This window comes from Elephantulus edwardii, unplaced genomic scaffold, assembly GCF_000299155.1.
Source record: "Elephantulus edwardii isolate Elephantulus edwardi_28Jun2011 unplaced genomic scaffold, EleEdw1.0 scaffold00007, whole genome shotgun sequence".
NCBI classification, from domain to species: Eukaryota; Metazoa; Chordata; class Mammalia; order Macroscelidea; family Macroscelididae; genus Elephantulus; species Elephantulus edwardii.
The window spans coordinates 37,156,127-37,167,256 of NW_006399757.1; the positions used below are offsets into that span (position 1 = coordinate 37,156,127).

An 11,130-nucleotide genomic window follows, 5' to 3' on the forward strand; every position below is an offset into this window, starting at 1 on the left:
CAATGCAACTCATCATCTGAGTTGTCCAAATTGACTGTAGTTAGCAAAATTTCATTGAAGTCTCCCAGGCAGGCCTCGAGAGCCAAGCCCTTCTTCGATTCCCTCTCCTTATTCCATACAGGATTGCCAGAGAACCTTGAGATTTGTATTCTGGTCACCAAAATAGGGCATGGATTTTGATAAACTGAGAAATGCTGGTCCATGTCAGTGGTTCCCAAACTGACTGTGTACAGCCTTCCCTGGGTGTAGTCCAAACTCCCACGTTTCTTTTTTAAATTGTGGGGTGTGGGTGTGTGTGTGTGTGTGTGCGTGTGTGTGTGTGTGTACCATCAAGTTGAATCTGACTGGTACAGGAGGAGATTCCCCCTCCTTCTTCAGTAAAGCATCTGGTGGATTCAACCCACATACCTCTGGGATTGCAATGCAGCTTCTTGCCACTAGGCCACCAGAGCTCCCCCCACATTTCTAACCAACTTCATAATCTGGCTTTGGAATCACTGACCTAGCTTGGAGATGTTGCAGAATTTGCATGAGTCATGGTCAGCAACAACCTCCCTTCTTCCTGGGCCCTAGCCGTCGCCCTTGGCCCCTTGCCCCACTGAGGCAAATTACATCACTTTAAGAAGGAGAGGTTCTGAAAGGAAGCCCAGATCTCTGAAGTGAAGTCCTTCTGTTCAGTGTGGAAGTCCCTGGACAATACTAGTTTGTACTTGGCTGCTAACAAAAAGGTTGGCAGTTTGAACCTGTCCAACTGCATTATAGAAGAAAGATCTATTGGTCTACTTCCAAACAGATTGTTGTTTTTGTTGTGTGCTGTCAAGTCAGAACTGACCCATAGCCAATAAAACCCATGGAGCTCCGTCCCCTTATACAATACATGGGACAGCCATGAGTTGGTAAGCACTTAATTGCAATGAGTACAGTGGTGATGTCTGCCTGAGTAGTAAGGCCAAAGAGTTGTTTTGTGACTTCAAGAAGCAGGTTAACTAGTCAAATAGCTGCCAAGAGTTATTTCTTTAATAAATGACTATAGCCTGTGATTTTGCTATTTCACTTGATAATTTCTGTTAATTAACTCAAGGTTCTACGTTTACATCTGACTGTTTTGATGGGTCAACAGAGTTGTCAAATTATGTCTCTAATTCCCTAGTCTGTTAAGGTAGGAGTCTTCATTCATTTATTTACTCACCAAATACCAAGAAATTCTAAAACAAAGGGACTCTATAGCATAGTGGTCAGGAACATGAATTTTAGAGCTAGGCTGTTGTTCTTGTTAGGGGCCATAGAGTTGATTCCAACTCACAGCAACTTAATCAAAACTTTGCCCAATCTTGTCCCATCCTCATACTCTCCTCTGTGGTTCAGCACATTGTAGCAGTTCCTATCACAAGCCATCTCATTGATGATCTTCCTCTATTTTGTTAACATTCTACTTTTCCACACATGATGTCCTTCTCCGGAGACTGGACCCTCATGACAACATGCCCAAAATAAATGTAACACGCACTTCACCATCTAGTCTTCTAAAGAGCACTCTGACTGTACTTGTTCCAAGAGAGAGCAAGGTAGAACTGATTCACTTATACTCAACCTAACTTGTGTGCCTCTCGGTTTTCTTATCTGTAAGATGGTAATAATGATAACTTCTACTTCACAGTATTACTTTAAGGACTAAAGAGGGGTGATGTGGTAAGTGCTTCACAATTACCTTTTATTATTCCAATAGACAATTCAAGAAGAAAGGATGGAAAAGAAACACAGATGTGACTCTAGGTCAGTGCTCCAGGGATGGATGGCTGGTCTGGACTCAAGCAGGGCCTAAATCACTGCAAGGCAAGGTTAACTATGCAGAGGTCTGGGCATGGGAAAGAAATGCACAGATAAGAACTCTTTGTAACTATGCACACCCATTTCTATATGGTCAGTACACCAAGTTCTTTAAACCAGTTTCTTCTTTCAAGTCCTTTCCACTTGAAGTGTTACATACACCACCCATACGTTTTGCCGACATTTTTTCATTCTCAGTGAAAAATTAAACTGGATTTTCATAAAATCCAAAGCAGTGAGATATGAATTTTTTTTACAGTCATACTCCTCCTAAGATAGTTTGCTATAGAAGAATAACCCCACGTAATAGATAAAAGAAATGCTTATATAATTGTTATTATTGTCGAGTGCGGAGAATTGGCTTCAATTCATACGAACACTGTGTACAAAAGGATGAAATCATTCCCAATGCCATTCTCACAATCTCTGCTGTGCTGGAGTCTGTTGTTGCAGTTACTGTGACAATCCGTCTGACGGGCTTCTTCTCTTTCACAGACCCTCTACTTTTCCAAGCATGGTATCTTTTTCCAAAGACTGGCCCCTTCTGTTAACATGTCCAAAGGATGTGAGATGGGGTCTCACTGTCTTGTTTCTCAGAAGCACACTGGCTGCACTTTTTCCAAGACTAATTTGTGTGGTTTTTGGCAATTCACAGTATCTCTAATACTCTTCACTAACACCGTAATCCAAGGCATCACTTCTCCTTCTTTATTCCTTGTCTAATTCTCACATAACTATGAAGCAATTGACTATCATGAAACATATGAAATAACTGAATTTTCCAATTTTTGCATGCATTTAACAAAAAGAAAATTCATTGCTGCCTGATCAGAACTGACTCATAGCTGGCCCTGCAGTGACTTTTTGAGAGGCTGCAGATTGCACAGGCGGAGATGGCCCATTGCTTCCCCTCAGAGCTGTTAGTGGATTTGAACTGCCAGAGAGGTGCGACTATTCCATTAACAGCGCCATTACCTATGAACCTCATCACCAGAGCTCCTTACAAGCATTTAAAGATTTCTAAAAATATACCACGGGTTGAATAAAGTATACCTCCGTCTTTAAACAGACACCCTCACCCTTTAGCATTTTGAAGCAGTCCTTGGCAGCAGGAACATTTCTTGCAGTAGGTCATTTGACTTTTTAACTTTTGTTTCCATAGACCTTGACTGTGGATCCAAATAAAAGCAAGCCCTTGACAACATCAAGCTTTTCTCCATTTACCACAGTGTTGTTTACTGCTCCAGTTGTGGGGGTAGTGTACTGTATAGTTATTTATTTATCGTCTATTCCTTCCTCTCTGACTTAAACCCTGTGAAAGACACGGAGTAGTCCCAGCACCTACAGTGGCTGCTGACATACAGTATCTATAAGTATTTGCTGAATGAGTTAAAACTAAAATTCATTGCATCGAGTCGGAATCATCTCTTAGCTGACCTTCCAGTGGGTTTTCAGAAGTTGTAAATCACACAAAAGATCATTATTCGGCAAGCTCTGGTGGCCTAGTGGCAGAAAACTGCACTGCAATCCCAGAGGTGCGCGGTTCAAATCCACCAGATGCTCTGCTGAAGAAGGAGGAACAATCGCCTCCTGTACCTGTCAGATCCAATTTGACGGTACACATATAAGAAGAATAAATAAATAAATAAAAATTATCTTTTAAAAAAAAGAGTGGCATTTCTGTTCTACTCTTAAAAAAAAAAAGATCATTATTCATCTTTCTACCAAGGAGCAGCTGGTGGATTCAAATTCACTGCCTTTGGGTTGAAAGTGCAATTCCTTACCCACTAGGACACATATTAATTATATATTACTGAAATTAGTCTAATGACCTTGAAAATGACTCACAGGCCATAAAGCTTCCTCTGCTAAGCAATCATCATCCTCCAAAGAGAAGTTAGTAACCAATTACTGCTCTTTATAAAATTACTTTCTTTGTCAACCTCTCTGCTTTTCTTCAAGGCTTGACCCGCCATTATTTGCAAAATTTTAAGTAGACGCCACCAGCTATTGAAATTACCTCCCCCTCTCCCGTCAGTGTCCAGGGACAGTTTCCATCCTCCCACTGTTTCAATGTTCTCTTGAAAAAACAAACCAAAATAGAAATCAAAACTGAATCTTGTTCTACAGCAACATCTAGGTCCCCCCACCTCTTTAGATAGTAAAAACCTACATTTATCAGTAAAAGGACTTGGAACCGCAATGAGAGGCGAGGAGGTTTCAGAAGCACCTCAATAAATGTGCTAACATATGTACACATGCTGGGTCTGAAGGGGGATCTCATTGATTGGGGATATAAAAGCATTAAAACACAAAGACAAAGTCTTCTGTATACCAGGAAATGAAAACCTCTTGTAAGTGATACCACACTACACCACCAAATTGATTTCATTCTAAACCACAGTCTTTCTGAAGTTTTTGGGGTTTTTTTACATTAGGAAATCTTTGTTCAAGAAGCTGTTTCACATGCATGCTAAATTTGGACAGTTAAGATTCTCACCACTGGGTCAATTGACAACATCATGATAGACAGAGAAGAGATGGAGGTTGTTAACAATTACAGCTTGCTCAGCTCCACAATCAACACTCTTGGCACCAGCAGTCAAGAAATCAAAAAACAAATTGAATTGGGAAAATCTGCTGTCAGGGACCTCTCTAGGGTAAAGCAACAATGTCAGTCTAGAAACTAAAGTGAGCCTAATTCAGGCCATGGTCTTCACAATTACTTGCTAAGTATCAGAGAGTTGGCCAATGACTAAGGATGAAAGAATAAAAATAAGGATAAGAAGAAAAATCAAAGCCTTCAAGTTGTAGTGCTGGAGAAGAGTCTTGAACATACCATGGATCACCAAGAAAACAAATAGGTCTGTCCTGGAGAGGGTGAAACCAAGTTTCTCCTTATAGGCTAGGATTTTGAAGCTCTGTCTCACATACTTTGGACACGTAGCCAGTAGAGACCAGTCCTTGGAGAAGGACATCATACTTGAAAGTATGGTGGGACAGCACAGGAGAGGAAGACTCCAGATGAGATGGATTGGTTCAGTACCTGGAGCAAAGGAGGCTGGTGTGTTAGAATCACTGAAACTGGCTCAGGACAGGGCAGGCTTTGGGGCTGTTGTATATAGAGTCACCATGAGTCATAGGTGACTCGATGGTGCATAACAAAAACAAGAAGGAAGGCTGAAGAACAACCAATGCCTTTGAATTCTAGTGTTGGCGAAGACAGCTGGATATATTGTAGAAGGTCAAAAGAACAAATAAATATGTCTTGAATGATGTGCAGCCAGGACACCCCTTAGAAGCAAGGGTGATGGATACTTTGGGCATGTTAACAGGAGTGGTTAGTGCCTGGAGAAGGTATCCCATGGAAAACAGAGGTCAACAAAAGAGAAGAGACAGTTAACAAGATGGATTGGACAAGTTACTCGTTCAAGGGACTTGTGAGGAGAGTACACAATTAAGCAGGGCTTCAATCTGTTGTATATGAGTTGGAGCCTATTTGATGACACCTAACAGTAACAGGAAGCTCTGCTGGCTTGGTGGTAAGAGATTGTGCTGCCAATGCAAAGTTATGCAGCTTGAATCTAACAGCTGCTCCAGGAGAGAAAGATGGGCAATCTCCTCTTGTATGATTTACAGCCTCTGAAAACTCACTGGAGGGTTAGCTGGGGGTTGGTTCCAACTCAGTGATACACAACAACAATAACACACTTGCCTTTTTGTCTTTCTCAAATTCTATAATCTCAGAACTTTCACATCCTAGCTGCTCATCTAAACACACACACACACACACACACACACACAGAGGTAGAATAAATGGCTTGAAGGTCTAGACTCTTGTTTAAAAGGATTTTAACACATCTAGGTTAAATCGATGTGCTTACATATAAGTAGACAGGGAAATGTAAGCAATAATATTACCCTCTCTGAGCCTTCTTTTTCTCATGTGCAAATGGGAGAAAAGGTTATCTGACTCCTGATGTTGTTGTTGTTAAATGCCGTTGAGTCGCAGGCAACTCATAGCAACCCTATGAAGGAGAGTCCTCGACGCTTGGGTGCCTTTCATCCTCTCTCCAGGTTCATTGGTTTTTCGGAGGAAAGATATTATGGAAGTGGATGCCACTCCTCCTTCCACGCTTGTTTAAGCTTTGGAGCTCCACCCCACTCTCAGTCCGCATTGGGTAGCCAACCATTAACGCATTTGACACATCCGTGTCAGTGTTCAGCCTCACAGCAACCACAAGTGACCCTGGGACGGCAAATTGTACACCAGGGCTATATGACCTAGAGGAATGTCTGACTCCTAGGACTGTTATAAAGATTAAATGAAGTTATGTATGGAATATTTTTAACAAAGTGCCTGATTTGATAAATCCACAATAAACTATTATGCTATTCATGAGGAAATGGAAGGTTTTTTCTTTAATTATGTAAAATATATTTTTATGTTTGTGATTAATTAATTAATTCATAAACAAATAATCAGGGTAGAGCAGATTTCAGGGCTATTGTACATAGGGTGGCTATGAGTCGCCAGCAACTCAACAACACATAACAACAACAATGATTAATTAAGGAAGTATTATTGTTGTTGCTGATTTTAGGTTTTGTCAAGTCAACTGTGACTCATAGCAACCCTGTGATCTATGAACAGTAGATCAGGCCCTTGCCCTATCCTGCGCCATCCTCACAATCTCCACCACGTTCAAGCCTATTGTTAGTCTCTTATGTGAATCCATCTCTTCGAGGGTCTTCTCTTTCAATAACCCTCTACCTTTCCTCTATTGTGGATAGGGTCTTTGAAGGCCTGTTGTTTTGGAAGTGGATGGCCAATTCTTCTCCTTAATCTACCTTAACTTAGATGTTCAACTTAGAGCAATATCTGGCAGACAAGCCTTTTACTCAGAAGAGACGATGAGAACAGAAGAGGATGACAGAAATAATTGCTGCCTTTGAGTTGGTGTTCTGGAGAAGAGTATTGACCTCTCCATGGAAAGCCAAGGCCTGTCCTGAAGAAGGTGAAAGCAAGCTGCTCCTTGAAAATAAGGATTTTAAGATTCTGTCTCGCATACTTTGGGCACGTACCCAGGAGGGACCAGTCTTTGGAGAAGGATATCATGCTTGCAAGCGTTGAGGGACAGTACAGGAGAGGAAGACCTCAGATGAGACAGACTGACACAATCACTGGGGTAATGAGGATAGGTGTGTCAGAGGTAGTGAGGTTGGCTCAGGATAGAGAAGAGTTCGGAGCTAATGTGCATAGGGTCGCTATGAGTTGCAGTCGATTCAATAGCACACACAATAACAACAACTACCTTTCCTAGCATGATGCATCTTTTTTCTAGGATTGGCCTCTCTTGACAAAATACATGCCCAAAGTTTGTGAGGTGAAGGCCCACCATCCTTGCCTCTAGGGAGCAATCATTATAACAATAAATTCTCTCAGAATGATCTTGTCAATAAGTCATCACCTCACTGTCTGTGAGTCAGAACCAACTCATAGCTGACCCTCCATTGGGTTTTCTGAGGCTGTAAATCACACAAGAAGAGATTGCCCATCTCTCTTCAGCAGAGCCACTGGTGGACTTGAACCAGCATCGGAGAGTGTTACCTTTGGGTTAGCAGCACAATCCCCTGCAGACTAGACCACCAGAGCTCCATAAATAGAAGAGTAGAAATCTAAAATAGCCTCATGCTCATAATCACAGCTGAATTCTTACAGATTTTCTTGGGTAAGAAGTTGGGTAAGCATCATTCTAGATGTATCATTGGGTCTTGAGTTATCTCTTTCTTACAATAAAGCACAGCAGATGTCTTCCACAAGGATTGTTTCAATTCAGATAATGTTTGTAATTTGATTCTGCATACATGTATGTGTGTGTGTGATGGTGGTTTTGCAAGGCCAAGTACACACATATGGAGGAGAGGGAAAAGAATGCTAGAAATGTAAAGTCAGAGAGATAATTACAGTCATTTTATCTCAGACATTATAATTTTCATCCCTAAAGTTCAATTTGGATCCCTTCTTTTTCATATTTGCCATATCGCTAGTTAACATACCCACACATTCCTCCATCATCCTCAATCTATGGAATATAGGTATAGTAGTTGGTTTACTGGTACTATCATCTGTACCATTTCTGGTTCAGTTTCTATTGGTTTTTTGTTTGTTTTTTTCTCCACATTACTGAGATAAAATCCTTTTAAGTATTCTTCCTCTAAGAATGACAAGGTTTTTCCACCATAGCTTATGAGAACAGAAACTATGTCTATCTTTAGGTGAGCTCCAAGGATTGTTTTTCCTGATTCTTTCAACTGACCTTTTCCCCTACTTCAGGTAATTTCCTCACAGCCATGTACTGATCAGTACTCAGCTGAAGAATCAAGGAGAATCTTCCAGAACTCCCCTTTCTGGGTGGCTCTCACCTCTCCAGGGCCTCAGCCATCTTGACCTCCATAGACTCACAAGGTCATCTTCTCAACATTGAGAGAGACCAGGACTACTCAGGTCTATTCCCCCTACACTGCACCTTCCAAACTCTCTCTGGGCAATCAGCTGGACGCTCATGGGCCTCACTTCATTTGTCTTCCCCCCTCCAGGGGTCACTACCCTGTGAGTCCATGTCCTGTATCTAAAAACCACTGTTAGGTATATTTTGTCTAGTTTTTAGATTGTGTCAAATAAGTCTGGTTACTGTTGATTCATAGTAGCTACAAGCAGAAGTCCCAAACTATGATCATTTTAATGATGAAGTCTGGAGAGGTTAAGTACTTTGCTCAAGGTCCCCTAGAATAATCAGTAGAGCTAGGAGTTTACCCCACAGCTTTCTGTTTCCAGAAGTCCAGTTTCCAATCATTATGTTCTACTGTCTCCTTGTAAGCACAGTCGTAAGCCCACACTTTTCTACAAAACATACACTTGGTGACAAACATTGTTCTTGGGTTTTACTTTTTTTTATCTTAAACCTCGGCTGGAACTTGTCCTCCAGAGAGTTGAGATAATTAATTGCCACACCAATGAACTGCCACCTTTAATATTTGGCTCCTAAAGATGGTTCTTCTTCCAGAGCTCCAGTAAATTGATAGCAGAACCAGATGCCGAAGGAGCAGGTTCTTAGCTTCAAACTTCCAGAGCCTCAAATCATCAGTGTGCTTTTCAAGGATATTGAGAAGTTCAAACTAGGAAGGATGAGGTCGTGCAAAGAGTCTTAAAGCCCTTGTGCCATGTCAAGAGCTCACTAAGTGATAGCCATCACCTGTCTACAAAGAGAATTCTTATTTTATAGCCTCTGGGGAAATCCTTCCACTCTCCATATTTCAGCCAAAATTATCACTTCATGGTTGTCACATGACCAAGAGCTCTGTGGCTTCTTCTCTCACCCTCATGCCGTCTATACAGCTGGTTGGATGACTATGAAGTCAGGAAAACAGTCTGTATTCATCAGGACAACCACTGCCAATGCCTGAGAAGGGCTGCTGTGGCTGTGCTGGCACTGGGCTTGTGCAGACCGCCCCAGTCCAGTCCTCCACGGGCGTGGGCTCCTGTGCAGCAACAAAGGCAGGGCTGGTCTTCTGGCACTCGGCACACTGCCAGTGCGGCAGCAGAGAGTTCCTATTTGCACAGCAAGAGTCTCCATGGCAACAAGATAGCCAAGAGGCAGGACATTCCTTAAACTGGTAGCAAACTCCTCTGGCTCCACCCAGCACTTCCAGGTGAAGGACACATTCCTACAAAGCAGTAAGCAGATCTTCAAAGGTCAGCTCTTCAGTAGAAAAAGCAAGAAAATCAGGGGCCAAATGTACAAATATTTTAAACCACTCGGCTTATTTCTGGGTGGGTTTGTTTTTTCCTCCCTTGAGATATGCAGATGGTTTGATCAAGTCCATGTTTTGTTTAAAGAGTTTGAGTAGCACAGTGTTTACGTTCTCAGCTGATAACTGAGAGATGGGTAGTTTGGATGCTCTGCCAGGACAAAAGACCTGGTAACCTGGTTTTGTAATGATGCTGTTGTTTTTGTGTGTCATTTAGTCAGAACTGACCCATAGCTGACCCTCCGTGGGTTTTCAGAGGCAGGTAATTGCATGGGAGGAGATTTCCCATCCTTTTCCCGCTTTGTAACAATAGCAGGTCTGAAACCCTATGAGGCTGTTCTACTCTTTCCTAAAAGGTTCTGTGAGTCAGAATCTACCTGATGTGGGTGGTGTGGTCTTTGGTATTACATGGTTAGGGGCCCAAGTGGCACGGGGAATTATGTGTCTGACTGCTAGCTGGTGATTGGAATGCATCACTCCATTGGAGAAAGATGAGACAGTCCACTTCCTTAAAGATTTGCAACCTTGGAAACCCCATGGGACTCGTATACTTTGTCTTGTAGGATCATATAAGACGGACTTGAAAACTAGAGCAAAGGTTATTATTCCCAGCTAATGATGGAAGAAGGGGTGGCACCCACTTCCTAAACAATTTGTCTCTGGAAACTCTCTGAACTTTGAGAAATAATGATAGTTCTAGAAAGACTTCAGGCCTTTTGTTCATAGTGTTGCTATGCGTTGTGCTCTACTCAACCGCAATCAACAACAACAACAATGATGAGAAGGCCCACTGCTTAGCCAAGTAGCAACAGAGTCTTTAGATGGGACATTAACAGGGGCAGATTGCCCACTAAACAAAGAAAGCATGGGCTCCCTTGTGTTTGTTACTTAATGGCACTGAACAATTCACATGAGTTTCACCACATCTTTGACCAAGTGGAAAGCATGTGAACTTGTTCATATATTTAAATAACTCAAGCAAAACCACCCTAGTCACAGGGAACATTGGTCAGCAAAGGAAGCATGGAAAAAAGATCTCATCAGGCAGATGTGCAGAACTAGAAAAGCATTTCCCTGGCTTTCTGAGTCTGACATCATTAAGCCAAAGGAAAAACCCAGTGTCTAATGTGTCCACTAGTTTACTAACTCAAATCTAGCTAAACGGATATAATAATAATAATAATAATAATAATAATAATAATAATAATTGTGCTCAAAGAGTAAGTTAGTACTGTCCCCAGTCAAATCAAGGCATATGGTCACCCTACCTTAACTGTTTTCAGTGCAGCCTTTAGATTATACCAAATGTACCTGAGGCGAAGACATATATACACTTTTAAAATGTAGCAACATTACTAAATGTGAGGAGGTCTTTAAATAAGCTCAATATCAGCTGTGAAAACTAGGCCGGGGGCTGACTGTGGAACAGACCACCAATTACTCATATACAAGTTCAAGCTGAAGCTGAGGAAAATTAAACCAAATCCACAG

General features: G+C 41.7%; 1 protein-coding gene across 1 annotated transcript in view; it reads right to left on the minus strand.

The window, feature by feature from the left end:
- The window catches only part of MYOF (myoferlin), a 189,817-nt gene that overhangs the window by 141,077 nt on the left and 37,610 nt on the right, over positions 1 to 11,130 (minus strand). The window lies entirely within an intron of this gene.